This window comes from Astyanax mexicanus, chromosome 1, assembly GCF_023375975.1.
Source record: "Astyanax mexicanus isolate ESR-SI-001 chromosome 1, AstMex3_surface, whole genome shotgun sequence".
Lineage (NCBI taxonomy): Eukaryota > Metazoa > Chordata > Actinopteri > Characiformes > Acestrorhamphidae > Astyanax > Astyanax mexicanus.
Genome location: NC_064408.1, coordinates 31,625,925 through 31,642,613, shown reverse-complemented (window position 1 = coordinate 31,642,613; position 16,689 = coordinate 31,625,925). Strand labels below are relative to the sequence as shown.

The 16,689-nt window shown below is 42.3% G+C and overlaps 4 non-coding genes across 4 annotated transcripts; all 4 read left to right on the top strand.

The window, feature by feature from the left end:
• The first annotated feature begins 431 nt into the window (after positions 1–431).
• On the top strand, positions 432–521 carry trnar-ucu (transfer RNA arginine (anticodon UCU)). Its single transcript is given in 2 exon segments — positions 432–468; positions 486–521. It is a non-coding gene; the product is annotated as a tRNA-Arg (tRNA).
• A 641-nt stretch (positions 522–1,162) lies between these two features.
• trnat-agu (transfer RNA threonine (anticodon AGU)) lies at positions 1,163–1,236 on the top strand. Its single transcript has one exon. It is a non-coding gene; the product is annotated as a tRNA-Thr (tRNA).
• Positions 1,237–8,409: 7,173 nt separating this feature from the next.
• On the top strand, positions 8,410–8,499 carry trnar-ucu (transfer RNA arginine (anticodon UCU)). The gene is given in 2 exon segments: positions 8,410–8,446; positions 8,464–8,499. It is a non-coding gene; the product is annotated as a tRNA-Arg (tRNA).
• Positions 8,500–9,501: 1,002 nt separating this feature from the next.
• trnar-ucu (transfer RNA arginine (anticodon UCU)) lies at positions 9,502–9,591 on the top strand. The gene is given in 2 exon segments: positions 9,502–9,538; positions 9,556–9,591. It is a non-coding gene; the product is annotated as a tRNA-Arg (tRNA).
• Positions 9,592–16,689: the final 7,098 nt, after the last annotated feature.

Sequence of the window (16,689 nt, the reverse complement as noted above, 5' to 3'; positions counted from 1 at the left end):
TTAAAAGTTCTGCTTCACAAAACGCCTTGTTTGCCATGTATTGTCCTTTGTACACATAGTGAAGTCCGAGACGTTACTGAAGACGCAGCTTAGCTGGTACAGCATCTTTTAAGGTCCCCAGGGAAAATTCCGTTGTGTTGTGGTTCTATTTACAGCGCGTTTTTCTATTTGCAGCGCGTTTTTCTATTTGCAGCGCGTTTTTCTAGTTGCAGCGCGTTTTTCTAGTTGCTGCGCCTGTGTTGTAATTTTGATGGATGTGTTTTGTGCTTTTGCAGCGCTTTTCAATTTGCACTGCGTTGGGCTTTCTCGGCCACCGTAGAAAACTGTTCTAATAAACATATTAGAGAAGTCTTCTCTAATAATCAAATTGGAATTCTCGTTTTACAGGGATATCCTACAGAAGAACGAGGAATGCACAGTAAAGTTTAACAGGCTCTGTGGCGCAATGGATAGCGCATTGGACTTCTAGGCTCAGGTTTGAGGACATTCAAAGGTTGTGGGTTCGAATCCCACCAGAGTCGCAGGCTTTTAAGCAGTAAACATGAATCAGGATCTGAATAAATGACGTTTAAATTCAAAATGTGTAGGATCATAGCTGTATGTTTGAGTCGCAGGCTTTTAAGCAGTGCGCATAAAACAACGATCTGCTAGTAAAAACAAAGATCAAAATCATGAGTTGGTCTGTGTGTCATGCTGTTCTGTCAGATATTTAAGTTATGTACCAAGGCAAGGCTTGCTATCATATATCAACAAGTTAATCTCCATTCATTTCAATCAATTCATTAAAACTTTTTTTAGACCAGGTGTAAACCGTGTCATGTTATCTGTTTTAAAAGCGTCTTAAAAGTGTTTACACTTGCATTTTAACGAGACATGTCCTATCGTATCTAGATATAATCCTGCTACTTAAGACATAAGTGACCATTCATTTCATTTTGTGTGTGTTAACATTAAAATAATCAATAAGCAAACAGAGTTTAGCAATGTTTCACATTTTGCTTTGTGCCAGTATCAATAACAAAATTATATAAAAAAATACAGACATAGTCAGTAGCTATCGTTGGTTAATTTACAACAGCGAAAACTGTTATCACTACCTGAGTTCTGGTTGCACAGATGTGTTTGAAGGGTGATTAATAAATCTGGCATATTTTCTTCACAGGGCGCCGTGGCTTAGTTGGTTAAAGCGCCTGTCTAGTAAACAGGAGATCCTGGGTTCGAATCCCAGCGGTGCCTTATGCTGCTATTCTAGACAAGGACCAAACTGTCAGAAAAAAGCATGTTGGCACTAATGAAGTGTACAAGACAAAATATAAAGCTGGTTTCTATCGTATTTCAGAGGCGTTTTTAAGTAAATATTACTGGATACATCTAAATAAACCTACTGTTGTAACACATTTTAAAACATTTATTGTCTACTCATTTATAAGAAATTTACTGTACAGTGGTGAAATTCTACTACTAACAAATAAAAACTGACCATATTAAAAGCTAGACTATACACCTAAAAACTCACAATCACTTTAAGAAAAAATTGCCCTGAAAAAATACACAAGAATATATATAAAACAATAGAAGAAAATAAACAACCTATAAAACAATATTATGAAATAAATCAGGGGCAAATTAACAGTCTTTCTGGTTTGTTAGGTTAAATTTATGTATAATAAGGGGGCAATTTCTTTATAATAAAGAGACAATCTATAATGCACCATAAAATCTTCTGTAGAGCTCAAGTGTAAATGTAATGTCAATGTAAGTGTCTTACCTTACCAAAAATGGAAATAGCGGAAACGTGACGCCAGGCTAAGAGCACCAAGCAAAGGTGGCCCCATCTATGAAATGCTGCAGGCCGGAGCCCCAGTGGGCGTGGCTAAAGAGCGGAGCATGTGTCAATCATTTTCGACTACAGCCTATCAGATACTACACTTTCGTTGTCAATCACTTTTTATTAAGCCAATCCTCAGACAGACCAAGCTGTCCATCATTTTTTTACTGCAGCCAATCACCTTAACAGATCTGTCAAAAGAAGGCGGAAACTGCGGTGCTACCGGTTAAACGTAGCGCGATTTAAACTTCTGAACAGGCTGAATCTGTATAAGTAATTTACAAAATACTACGTTAACAGTTTAAACACACACTATTGTAGTTAGTCCTGCCTATATGCCGCTCTTAAACAGAAGTAACTGAATGAAAACGTTAAAAAAGCCCTGACTTTATGGAATGGCACTTTCGTGTTTTTTTTCCTTTATTGCAGTAATTGCATTAAATCGTGTATATGTATGTATATATATATATATATATATATATATATATATATTGTGGCGGCTCTGGGTTGTGTGTGTGGCTGCCTGCAGGCATGTTTCTGTTCTCCTGTGTGCGAGGATGACAGGGGTGGGGCATCTCCCTTGGGAGGGGTTATGCAGAGAGGGTGGGCCCCACTCTGGATCTGCCATCTGGGAGACACACAGCTGGGTTGGTGGCCTTTGGGCTGTTTGAGCTCTGTGGGGTAATGGTTTTAGCTCTCCTAGTCTTGTTTAAGGCTGTAAGTGAGTGGCAAGTCTGTTCAATAAAGGAGCTGTTGAGCGTTCAGCATGAGTCTCACGGGTCTTCCTTCCTCTTCCACGCCACATTTGGTGTCAGAAGTGACTCTGCTGGAAGATATTGAGCTGCTGACAGGGGAAATCGAACGGCAGAGGAGGAAGACAGCGGACCAACGGACTAGAGGCAAGGCTCTCCAGCGAAGTGGACTCGGACCTGACGGCGCCAGCGGGCTGTTCAGAGGTCGTGGCCGGGGAGAGGACGACGCGAGCACGGCGGCGCTGGCTCCCAGAGCGGATGGCGCGAGGACGGCAGCGCTGACTCCCAGAGCGGATGGCGCAAGGACAGCGGCGCCGACTCTACGACGGCAGCGCTGACTGGACAGCCTTCGAAGCTCAGCTTGAGATCGTGGCGGGCGGTGCGGGCTGGACGGACGACGAGACGGCAGCCAACCTCTGCCTGGCGCTGCGGGGCGACGCGCTGAGGGTACTGATCGAGCTCCCCGCCGAGTGCCGCTGCGAGCTGCCTGAACTGATGCAGGCGCTGAGAACACGTTTCAGCCGCCAACCGTCGGAGGCGGCTGCCAAAATGCTAGTGGCGGACAGACGCCGACAGCAGGGAGAGACATTGGGCGTGCTAGCATCAGAGATGGCCCTGCTTACCCGCCAAGCTTACCCAACGTTTCCGCGAGCGGCCCATAGGAGGCTCGCGTTGGATCACCTTCTGCGCGCCCTCGAGCCGAGCGAGCTGCGCAAACACGTGAGGCTGGCCGACCCGCAGACCCTGGAGTCCGTTGGAGCTATCATTGACTGTGCACGGGGCTCGGTGCTGGTGACTGGACTCCCCGTAGAGATACGCGACGAGTTAGGGGTAAGTGAACTGGTGGGAGGGAATGTGTGTGATTCGGTGCGTGATACGGTAGAGGGTCCGCTGGATGCGGGGTTGAGTGTAGATCCGATAGAGGAGATGCTGGAGCGCAGTTGTGTGGGTTTATCTGGTCCCCAACAACTCCGTTTGCGCGAACTGATCGGCCGTTTTCGCACGAGTTTCGCTGTGTCTGAGCGCGAGTGTACTAAAACTAACCTTGCGGTTCATTCGATAAACACGGGTGACGCCCAGCCCATCAGGCTGAGGCCGCACCGTCTGGCGTTAGCAAAGCGCATAGCGGCGGAGCAGTTAGTCCGCGAGATGGCGAGTAGGGCATTATTGAGCCTTCGAGCAGCCCGTGGTCGGCCCCGGTGGTCCTTGCGAAAAAGAAGGATGGAAAATGGCGCTTTTGCGTGGATTATCGGCGATTTAACGCTGTCACGAAGCTTGACTCCTACCCGCTCCCCAGGATCGACGATATGCTGGACCAGCTGTCTGGCTCAGCCTGGTTCAGCTCGTTAGACCTGAGGAGCGGATATTGGCAGGTGCCCCTCACGGCGGGGGATAGGGAGAAAACCGCTTTCTCGCTCGGCTCAGCTCTATGGCATTTCACGGTGCTTCCGTTCGGATTGTGTAACTCGCCGGCTACTTTTGAGCGTCTTATGGAGCGTGTTTTATGCGGGGTTCCGCGGTCGTGCTGCGTCGTTTATTTGGATGATGTCTTGGCGCACGGAACCGACTTCGACTCCGCACTGTCTCACCTTGAAATGGTGCTCGGCGCGATTCAGGCGGCTAACCTGAAGCTCAAAAAAGTGTAATCTGCTAAGGCAGCGCGTGAGCTTCTTGGGCCACGTAGTGAGCGGTGCTGGTGTGGAAACCGATCCCAAAAAGACGGAGGCAGTCCGTGACTGGCCCACACCGCGAGACGCAAAAATGGTTCGCAGCTTCGTGGGGCTCGCCTCGTATTACAGGCGGTTTATTAGGGGGTTCGCGGACATGGCAGCGCCGCTTCATGCTCTGACTAAGCCTAGTGTGAGATTCCGCTGGTCTGACGAGGCGGAGCGGACATTCGAGGAGCTAAAAAGCCGCCTGTGCAATGCTCCGATTCTAGCGTATCCGAAGGTGTCTGAGAGTTTCATTGTGGATACTGATGCAAGCGACCACGGCCTCGGAGCAGACCTGTCGCAGGTTCAGGACGGCTCCGAGCGCGTAATTGCGTACTATAGCCGCCGCCTGGACAAGGTGGAGCGCAACTATTGCGTAATGCGCCGGGAACTACTCGCAGTGGTGGAAAGCCTTAAACATTTCCGAGCGTACGTGTATGGGGTGCCCTTTCTGCTGCGCACCGACCACGCCTCGCTACAGTGGCTCATGTGTTTCCGCGAGCCCGAGGGCCAACTCGCACGCTGGTTATATAGACTCCAGGAGTTTTGAGGTTGTGCACCGCCCATGCCGTGGCCACAGTAACGCGGATGCTTTGTTGCGCCGGCCGTGTGTGGCCGCCGACTGCAAACATTGTGCTCGTGCTGAGGAGAAATCTGCTGAGACTGCGCGCTGCGCTGCAATCTCCGGGGATGTTACTGGCACTGTCATGGAGGCTCAGGTGTCCGTAGAGCAGCTCCGCGATGCGCAACGGGCGGATCGCGAATTATCGTGGGCAGTACACGCGCTCAGCGCGAACATCACACCGTCGTGGGGGGAGGTGGTGCCGCTGGGCCCGATTGCTAAGGCGTTGCGCTCCAACTGGGCTAGTTTTAGTTTGTCCAACGGCGTGCTGTGCCATACCTGGGAGGATCCGGCGAACAGGCGGCGCGTTTTTCAGGTGGTGGTACCGCGGGCGCTTAGGGGATCGGTCCTACGGGGAGTTCATGGGTCACCTGGGGCTGGGCACTTTGGTGTCACCAAGACTCTGAAGCACCTGAGGCAACGCTTCTATTGGCCTGGGTGTAGAACCGACGTGGAACTCTTCGTGCACTGCTGTGATGTGTGCGCTGCCAAGAAGGGCCCCTCGAGGGCGCCCCGCACCCCACTTCACCCTTACCAGTGCGGCAGCCCGATGGAGCGGGTGGCCGTGGACGTGCTGGGCCCCTTTCCGGTGACGGACTCTGGAAATCGCTTTGTTCTGGTGGCGATGGACTATTTCACGAAGTGGCCAGAGGCCTACGCGGTGCCGGACCAAGGGGCGGTCACTACTGCGGATATCCTGGTGCGGGAGTTCTTTTGCAGATTCGGGGTTCCGGAAGAACTGCACAGCGACCAGGGGAGAAATTTCGAGTCGGAGGTCATGGCGGAGGTCTGCCGCATCCTGGTTTTAACCGCACACTGGCGGTGCAGTTGGCCATGGTGTCGGACAAGAAACAGCGTGACTGGGACAGGCACCTGCCGGTAGTGCTGCTGGCCTGTCGCTCAGCTGTGCAGGAGACGACGGGATTCACGCCGGCTCTGCTTATGTTCAGGCGTGAGCTGAGGACTCCAGTCTCCCTGGCTTTTGGGGCGCCTCCTGACAGGGGCGGGTACGCTTCGGACACGCCCACTTTCGTCTCAGACCTTATGTCTTCGCTGGAATTAGCACACCGTCTAGCGCGCTCCAACCAGTCTGCTGCCGGGCAGAAGCAGAAGCGTGCGTACGACACGCGCTGCTTTGGGGACCCGTTGGCGGTGGGGGCGAGGGTTTGGCTATATAACCCTCAGGGGAAGAAGGGACTGTGCCCGAAGTTCCAGTCGGCCTGGGTGGGTCCGTGCTTGGTGCTGTCCAGGCTGGGGGAGGTGGTGTATAAGATCCGGTGGGGCAGACGCACTATGATTGTGCACCGTGATAGGCTGGCCCCCTATAGGCCGAGACTGTCGGACACTGTGGACGGTGGTGCGGACCCTGCCGGCTTTGCACTCGTGCCTGACCTGAACTCTGGCTCTTCGGAGCCGCTGGCAGGCGGTGCCGTGCCCGGCCCCTCCAGGCTGCCGCGGGCACGGAGGCCGCCCGCCCGCCTTAATGACTTCGTTTGCGACTGATTGTAAAAAAAAATGTTTTGTTGTACACGGGGTTTGTGTTGGGTTGGTGGGGTCGCCGGGACGGCTGACCCTTGGGAGGGGGGCTATGTGGCGGCTCTGGGTTGTGTGTGTGGCTGCCTGCAGGCATGTTTCTGTTCTCCTGTGTGCGAGGATGACAGGGGTGGGGCATCTCCCTTGGGAGGGGTTATGCAGAGAGGGTGGGCACCACTCTGGATCTGCCATCTGGGAGACACACAGCTGGGTTGGTGGCCTTTGGGCTGTTTGAGCTCTGTGGGGATGGTTGTAGCTCTCCTAGTCTTGTTAAAGGCTGTAAGTGAGTGGCAAGCCTGTTCAATAAAGGAGCTGTGGAGCGTTCAGCATGAGTCTCACGGGTCTTCCTTCCTCTTCCACGCCACAATATATATATATATATATATATATATGACAAATCTGACATAGTTTTGTTTCATTGTAGCCTACACTGATTTCCTGATTATCAGTGCAAATCATTTTAGGCTGGGGTAGCATATATAATCAAACTATAGAGCCCATTAACACTTTTCAATTTTTAAATGACAATGAACTTACTTTTGATCCCTTTTCCAATGGAAACTTCTAATCACTGCCAAATGATTATTTCTACACATGTCTTAAGTTCATACATTATGCATCTTTATCTCCTTTGCATAACATTTAACACATTAATCATCTGTAATGTTACTATCACTATTAATTTCAATATCAATATACATCTGCCTTTTTTACTGTCAGGCTGTGTGTGGTATACAGAAATTATTTACTTATTTAGGAGTCCCACATTTGCATCTATGTACTGCAATAAAATTAATAAATATATGTATATGTGTATATATATATACACGATTTAATGCAATTACTGCAATAAAGAAAAAAACACGAAAGTGCCATTCCAGAAAAACGAGTATTTTAATCTTTGATTTAAAAATATCTAAAGTCAGGGCTTTTCTAACGTTCATTCAGTTACTTCTGTTTAAGAGCGGCATATAGGCAGTACTAACTACAATAGCACATAAATGTGTTTAAACTGTTAATGTAGTATTTTGTAAAATACTTATACAGATTCAGCCTAATCGCTGTTCAGAAGTTTAAATCGCGCTACGTTTAACCGGCAGCACCGCAGTTTCCGCCTTCTTTTGACAGATCTGTTAAGGTGATTGGCTGCAGTAAAAAATAATGGACAGCTTGGTCTGTCTGAGGATTGGATTAATAAAAAGTGATTGACAACGAAAGTGTAGTATCTGATTGGCTGCATTCGAAAATGATTGACACATGCTCCGCCCTTTAGCCACGCCCACTGGGGCTCCGGTCTGCAGCATTACCCTTCTCGAGGTGGCGCTTCTGGCTAGGGGAGGTTTCGTCATGAGGTCGCTTTCTCTTTATCTGATATTTTATATAGAGTGTTTAATATATATATATATATATATATATATATATATATATATATATATATATATATATATATAGTAAAATATATATAGTAAAAATAAAAATATATATTAGTATATATAATAAAAATATATATTAGTAAAATCAAAGAAACTGATTCAGAAGTGGTGTTTTTTTTCGGAGCTGTATAAAACAAATATATATATATATATATATATATATATATATATATATATATATATATATATATATATATATTTGTTTTATACAGCTCCGAAAAAAAACACCACTTCTGAATCAGTTTCTTTGATTTTACTATTTATAGGTATATGTTTGAGTAAAATTAGCATTGTAGTTTTATTCTATAAACTATAAATAAATAAATAAAAATATATTGTCATTTCAAGAATTTATTTGCAAATATGAGAATGGCTGAAATAACAAAAAAAGATTTTATGAAATGACCAAAAATATGTTAAAATTTGAAAAGTCTAGAAATCAATATATGGTGGTCACAGTTTTTTTATGCATTAGCAGGACATCCTGGATTCAGGTCCCAAGAAGAGGACTACACCTCCTATGCTCACAGGCTCTGTGGCGCAATGGATAGCGCATTGGACTTCTAGGCTCAGATTTGAGGACATTCAAAGGTTGTGGGTTCGAGTCCCACCAGAGTCGCAGGTTTTTTAACAGTGCACATAAAAAAAGTTCTGCTAGCAGCAGGAAAAAAACAAAGTTTAAATTAAACAGTTGTGTCACTATAGCAATGTGTGATAGTCATGCTACTATGTGCTTTAACACAAAAAACACATTTATGAAGTTGTTTAACAAGGCAAGTCTCACTATCTTATATGAAGAAATAAGCTCCATTCATCTCAACTTGTGTGTGTTAAAAGTAGAATAAACACAAACCAACAGTTTAGCAATCTTTTAGATTTTGTTTGGTGCCAATATCAATACAATTATAAAAATTACAAACAATCTCAGTTGCAATCAAAAAGCACAGAAACAAGCCTAAACTTTAATCAAAAACATAATTAATACATTAAAAGAACAAAAACAGAAAATATGACCATAAGCCAAAAGTTAAAAGATACTTGAAAACTAATTTTAGCTCTACAGCCTCATATAAAGGAATATAAGTAAGAAACCTGAATAAGTAAGAAAATTGGATTAAAATGATTTAAACGGGTCAACACAGTTACAGAGACATACCTAATGAAATAACAAACCTCTAAAATAACAAACATAAAGCACAGAAAGCAGTTATAATGAAGCTCTTAATCAAACTCTTAAAAAAGTATATATTGTAAAGATCTTGGTTAGGCTTTTACTCTGATGGAAATATTAGAGTTCTGATTGGGCAGCTGTGTTTGAATGCTAATAAATAAAGCTAGCACAGTTTGTTTCACAGGGCTTAGTTGGGTAAAGCGCCTGTTTAGTAAACAGGAGATCGTAAGTTCGAATCCCAACAGTTCCTTGTGCTGCTATTCTAGGCAATGACCAGCTAACAGATTCTGCTATATATATGGGGCCCTGCTCCTGCATCCCCTGGATTTATTAATCTCCCGCTCCCACCAAAAACAATTCAATTCTGTCCCGCACCGCGAGGTATTCTGACGAGTCCCGCGGGATTCCTGTGGAAAAGCAGGCCACTGGAAAGCACCTCAGACTTTCACAGGCTCTGTGGCGCAATGGATAGCGCATTGGACTTCTAGGCTCAGGTTTGAGGACATTCAAAGGTTGTGTGTTCGAGTCCCACCAGAGTCGAAGGCTTTTAAGCAGTAAACATGAAGAAGGATCTGAATAAATGATGTTTAAATTCAAAATGTGTAGGATCATAGCTATATGTTTGTTACAGTAATGCTACTTTGTTTCATAAACACACAAATATTAACTTATTTAGGAAGGTGAATCTCACTATCCTGTATGAACAAATAATCTCCATTTATGTCAACTTGTGTGTGTTAAAAGTAAATAATTTTAGTATTTTTTAAATATTTTGTTTTCTGCTTATATCAATACAAAATTAATTACAGACCTACTCAGTTGCTTTTATTGAATAATTAACTTCAGCAAAAACTAAATCTAAAACATAACGAATGAATAGTAAAAATAGCAAAAGCAGAAAATATGACCAAGTAAGAAATCTGACTAAAAATGGATCACAATGATGAAAGGGAGTAACATATTTATAAAGACACACCTAGTGAAAAAGCTTTTATAACTAAGCCCTAAAAATAGCAAGGCACAGGAAGTTCTTTTAATTATGATCTTAATAAAACTTAAAGATCTTGGTTAGCCTTTTGACTTGTGCAGCTGTGTTTGAAGACTTCTAAATAAAGCTAGCACTATTCAATTCACAGGGCGCCGTGGCTTAGTTGGTTAAAGCGCCTTTTTAAGGCCCTGTCCCACTGCGATTGCGTCTAAATATCCACTAAAGTACGTCCAAATTTCAGTGGACACAGTTTAGTGGATATTTAGTGGATATTTAGACGCAATCTGGACGTAGTTTAGTGGATATTTGGACGGCACCGTCCAAGTGGACGTAGTTTAGACGTTGCCGTCCACTTTAGACGCAAAAGTGGTTTTGGTACCTCCCAAAATTTTCAGAATAGACGGCGACTAATATGGACTTAATTTAGTGGATATTTAGACGCAGTACGGACGTATTTTAGTGGATATTTGGACGGCACGTACAGGTGGACGTCGACGTCCATAAAAATATTTTTTTGGCGTCCATCGCTTTACCATCAGCCGGTCATACAGTCCAAACTCCACCCGGCATACAATCCAAGGCCTGACCCATACAGTCCTCTCCTGCTGCCGCCTCCTCCTCCTCCCGGTCTGGTCCAGCACATGGAGGAGTATGTTCTGCTGCTGCACCATCACTGCAAGGAATCTGTGGTCCATGGTTGTGTAGAAGAGAATAGATGTGCTCTCTCTTGTAGCTCAAGAAGAAATGATGATTCACTAGAAAAAACAACCATATATAGTTGGAAGTCGACGTCCAAAGAGTGGAAGTCGACGTACAAATTTGGAAGTCGGCGTCCAACTTCAATTTAGACGGAATATGGACGGAATATGGACGTAATTTGGATGCACTGCGTCCATTTGGACGCAGTGAGTCTATATTTTGGACGCAGCGCGTTCACTCAGTGGACGCAGTGTTTTCTGATAAATTTGGACATACTTTAGTGGATATTTAGACGCAATCGCAGTGGGACAGGGCCTTTAGTAAACAGGAGATCCTGGGTTCGAATCCCAGCGGTGCCTTATGCTGCTGTTCTATGCAATGACCAAACTATCAGTTTCTACATGTATATGTGGTCCCGCTCTCGCATTGCCTGAATTCATTAATCTCCCGCTTCCATCAACAACAATTCAATTCTGTCCCGCACCGCAAGGTCTTCTGACGAGACCCCTGAGTCCCGTGGAAGTGCAGAGCTCTAGAATGCACTTCTGACTCTCACAGGCTCTGTGGCGCAATGGATAGCGCATCGCACTTCTAGGCTTAGGTTTGAGGCCATTCAAAGGTTGTGGGTTCGAGTCCCACCAGAGTCTAAGGCTTTTAAGCACAGCATGTACATACCCTTTGCTGCCTTTGCTGCTATTTCCACCATAAACATATACACTGTAGAGTAAAATTACGACCGTAATGAAATGCTTGATTACTCAGACTTTCTGTGTGTGTGTGTGTGTGTGTGTGTGTGTGCGTGGAAAAAAGAGATAAGTGCCATGTTATTATCTTGTTTGGAGCATCTTGTGATTCTGTAGATGCCCACCTCCTCCAAAGAAGCCTTTAGAAACCACACACACACACACACACCACACACACACCACACACACACACCACACACACACACACACACACACACAAAATCGGGTTCATCTGCTGCAGTGAGTCCTATTCTATTGGCAGTAAATCACTGCAGTGTTTAGAGAAGCTGTGTGTTGCCCTAGGTGAGATTTTGATTGGTGCCCCTTTCATTCATTCATTATTGTGTTTAACAAACCTCCCAAAACAAACACTGTGATGGATTAACATGAAGTTCAATAGGATCAGATACAGAATAACCAGATTAAAACCTTTATCTTAACTTTGCCTAAAGAAAATAACGGTAAAATGCAGTGTATAGTAAACAGAAATGCTGATTACAAAGATATGTGTGCGTGTGAGTTACGCAGAATGATAACAGGAAGTTGGCTCTGATTGGTATATGCTCTTACTTCCTGTGGAGTGATGAGGTGATAGAGAGTGATCTGAGGTTCTGTGGGTTCATCAGAGTGGAGTCAGTGTGGGACTGAAGGACTGGGTTCTGCTGCTGTTCTCTGGACTAAATGAAAATGCTGCTGATCTGTGGAGTTCTGCTGATGTTCACAGGATCTTCTGTTGGTGAGTTTCCTCCACGAACACCCTTCATTTCACTCCTGTAGAGTTTTAATGTGTTTAATGTGACACCTTGAACGAGCGCCCAGTGAGGTATGATCTAAACCATGACAGCACATTGTCTGAGATCCCCATGTTTGAGAGTATAGTTAGGAGGAAGTCGTGGTTGACCATGTCGAAGAGGCTGAGAGGTCCAGCAGAATGAGCACTGAGGACTGTCCTGCAGCTCTAGCAGTTTTCAACGCTTCAGTCACAGACAACAGAGCCGTCTCGGTAGAGTGTCCTTTTTTGAATCCAGATTGGTTCTGGTCCAGGAGGTCATTCTGGGAGAGGAAGCCAGAGACCTGATTTAAAACTGCTCTCTCAAGTGTTTTAGAGAGAAAGGGTAGCAGTGAGACCGGTCTGTAGTTATCAACCTGGGCTGGGTTGAGAGAAGGCTTTTTAAGCAGTGGTGTCACATGTGCTTGTTTGAAAGCAGTTGGGAAAACACCAGAAGTCAAAAGAGGCATTGATGGTGTGAGTGATAGCCGGAATGTCGATATATATATATATCGTCATGTGTATAAATGTATATGTTCGTACATACATATATGTAAAGTATTACTTATCGGATATGCATTCATATGTAGTAAAATATACTTTATAATGTTAAAATCTCCTATCTTGCATTGTTGCAGTTGTTCTTAATATTGTATCAGAATTTAAACATAAATGGGCCAATAGAAATGCTCTAAAATGACCTTTTAGATTGGGTTACATTGACTTCCACTGAAAATAAACAAGGTCTTTCTAATCCTCTAGAGTTCCTGTTTATTAACATCGAGTTTTTTGCTTCTTAGTTGTTTTTTTTCTACAAGCTGTTTTATGAAAAACAGTGTTACTCATGTATCTCTGTATATGTTGATTTTTGTTTTAAAAAAGTGTCATCTATTTAAAAAAACTAAATTTTAAACACATTATTATCATGTATTGAGTAGCTTTTATAAGTTTTTGAAAGCACCAAACTACGGCCCGCGGGCCATTTCCTTTTTTGGAGCGGTATTTTAGAAATAGAATGAAAGTTGGCCCGCTGTTAAGCAGGTTTTTATAATGTGAGATTCAAAGTTTGAACGCTAGGTGTCAGAAACGGGCCAAAGAGTCTAAAAGCGGAGAGGGTGCGCATTTCTAGCGCAAAAAACGGGCCAAAGAGTCTAAAAGCAGAGAGGGTTCGCATTTCTAGCACAGAAAAACGTGGCAAAGAGTCTAAAAGCGGAGAGAGTGCGCATTTCTAGCCAAAAAACGGGCCAAAGAGTCTAAAAGCAGAGAGGGTTCTCATTTCTAGCACAGAAAAATGGGGCAAAAGAGTCTAAAAGCGGAGAGAGTGCGCATTTTTTGCGTAGAAAAGCGGGCCAAAGACTCTAAAAGTGGAGAGGGGGCGCATTTCTAGCGCAGAAAATCGGGCCAAAGAGTCTAAACGTTGCTGTAATTAAGGAGTTTAATATTAAGAGACATCATGAAATTAAAGATCAATTTGAAAAATCTTAGTTTACACAACACTGTCAAAGATAAAGATAGTAAGTCAAGTAAAATTGTGTAAATGAAATAATCAGGAAAAAAGTATTATTTAAAGTGGAATGTTTCATTATTTGTTTTATTACGGAGTCTGTGGCCCGTGACTTTAAATATATTTCTCCTTCTGGCCGCCAACAAAAAAGTTTGGACACCCCTGTTCTAGATGTAGAATGTGCAGCTACTGGGTGATGGATCTGAGAACATGTATAGTATTGTGTGAGATTATCCAGCTATTTAACAGTTAAAACTAAATATTCTCATCTTTTATTTCTTATTTTATTCTGTGAGTGTTTGATGGAGGTTATGCGCAGTAATCTTCAGTGGGTTCTCTTTCTAAAGGTGTAGATTAGACTATCAGACTTCACTGGTTCTGATTAATGGTCATCTTCTTCTTCATCTTCTTCCTTGCAGGTCTGCTTACAGTAGATCAACACTGCAGATCTGATCAGAGCTGTGTGTTTTATGGAGCTCCGAGACAACCGCTGTACCTGCAGCTGCCTGATGAAGATCAATTACAATTAAGGAAGATCATCAGTGAAATTGTTTCTATTTTGTTTTTAGAATTAAACACAAAAAAAGATAAAAACAAACCCTTCAGAGCCAAGATGGCAGTTTAATATTAAAAACAGAACCATGAAAATAACCAGAGCAGAGAAAAAAGATTCAGGCAGATACGCATTAGAGACCTTCCCTTTAGCTGAGAGAGGTCTAACTGTAGACCGCTACTCTTTCCAGCTGATTATAGAAGGTAGGTCTGTACAACATCTAACCACATCACACTGCTTCATCTACACAACTCAGTAAATCATTTAGAATCATACACTCTTAAATCCACTGCCAGGGTTTGAATGAAATGTACAGAATTTATTTAAGATCTTTTACTTGTAAAGAAGCAAATATGTGCATGAAGTGCAACAGTAACCATCTTAAAGTTTAAACACATCTCTCTAAAATACATATAGATTTGTCTTTTGATTCCATTGAATGTTGCCCTTCTTTAATTCATTACTTAATGTGATTATAGATTATATTTACAGTTGTGTGGAATTTCACGCAGCTGTTATAAACTCAGATTTATTAAGTCTTTGGCTGGATTAAACTGTAATCCAGACTGAACTTTGATTTACTGTAGAGGCCTACAATAAACAGTTATAACTGTTATCTATTCTGAAATGTAATCTAATCTAAGATGTCATTTAATCTGAACTGTAATCTAATCTGAAATTTAATCTAATCTGAGCTGTATTCTAATATGAGCTGTAATCTAATCTGAGCTGTATTCTAATATGAGCTGTAATCTAATTTGAGCTGTATTCTAATATGAGCTGTAATTTAATCTGAACTACAATCTAATCTGAACTGTAATCTAATCTGATCTGTAATCTAATCTGATCTGTAATCTAATCTGAACTGTAATCTAACATGAGCTGTTTTCTAATCTAAACTGTAAACTAATACGAGCTGTAATCTAATCTGAGCTATAATCTTATCTTAACTGTAATTTAATCTGAACTGTAATTAAACTGTAATCTAATATGAGCTGTAATCTAATCTGAGCTTTAATCTAATTTGACCTGTAATCTAATCTGAAATGTAATCTAATCTGAGCTGTATTCTAATATGAGCTCTAATGTAATCTGAAATGCAATCTAGTCTAAAATGCTATCTAATCTGAGCTGTATTCTAATATGAGCTGTAATCTAATCTGAGCTGTATTCTAATATGAGCTGTAATCTAATCTGAGCTGTATTCTAATATGAGCTGTAATCTAATCTGAGCTATAATCTAATTTTAACTGTAATTTAATCTGAACTGTAATTAAACTGCAATCTAATCTCAGCTGTAATCTAATCTGAAATGCAATCTAGTCTGAGCTGTTATCTAATCTGAGCTGTATTCTAATCTGATCTGTTATCTAATCTGAGCTGTATTCTAATATGAGCTGTAATCTAATCTGAAATGTAATCTAGTCTAAAATGCTATCTAATCTGAGCTGTATTCTAATATGAGCTGTAATCTAATCTGAAATGTATTCTAATATGAGCTGTAATCTAATATAACCTGCAATCTAATATGAGCTGTAATCTAATCTGAACTGTAATCTAATATGAGCTGTAATCTAATCTGAACTGTAATCTAATATGAGCTGTAATCTAATCTGAACTGTAATCTAATATGAGCTGTAATCTAATCTGCACTGTAATCTAATATGAGCTGTAATCTAATCTGAACTGTAATCTAATATGAGCTGTAATCTAATCTGAGCTGTAATCAAATATGAGCTGTAATTTTATCTGAACTGTAATATAATCTGAGCTGTAATCTAATCTGAACTGTAATCTAATATGAGCTGTAATCTAATCTAAACTGTAATCTAATCTAAACTGTAATCTATTCTGAACTGTAATTTAATATGAGCTGTAATCTAATCTGAACTGTAAACTAATATGAGCTGTAATCTAATCTGAACTGTAATCTAATATGAGCTGTAATCTAATCTGAACTGTAATCTAATATGAGCTGTAATCTAATCTAAGATGTAATCTAATATGAGCTGTAATCTAATCTGAACTGTAATCTAATATGAGCTGTAATCTAATCTGAACTGTAATCTAATATGAGCTGTAATCTAATCTGAACTGTAATCTAATATGAGCTGTAATCTATTCTGAACTGTAATTTAATATGAGCTGTAATCTAATCTGAACTGTAATCTAATATGAGCTGTAATCTAATCTGAACTGTAATCTAATATGAGCTGTAATCTAATCTAAACTGTAATCTAATCTAAACTGTAATCTAATCTGAACTGTAACTGGTTTTACTGGAAGCGTCACCTGCCATGTAAAGAATCACTTAAGCAGTGGATCTGATATGGTTAAAATACAGCGCTGTTCTGGTTAGTTTAGCTTTTTAATGATTTTTTA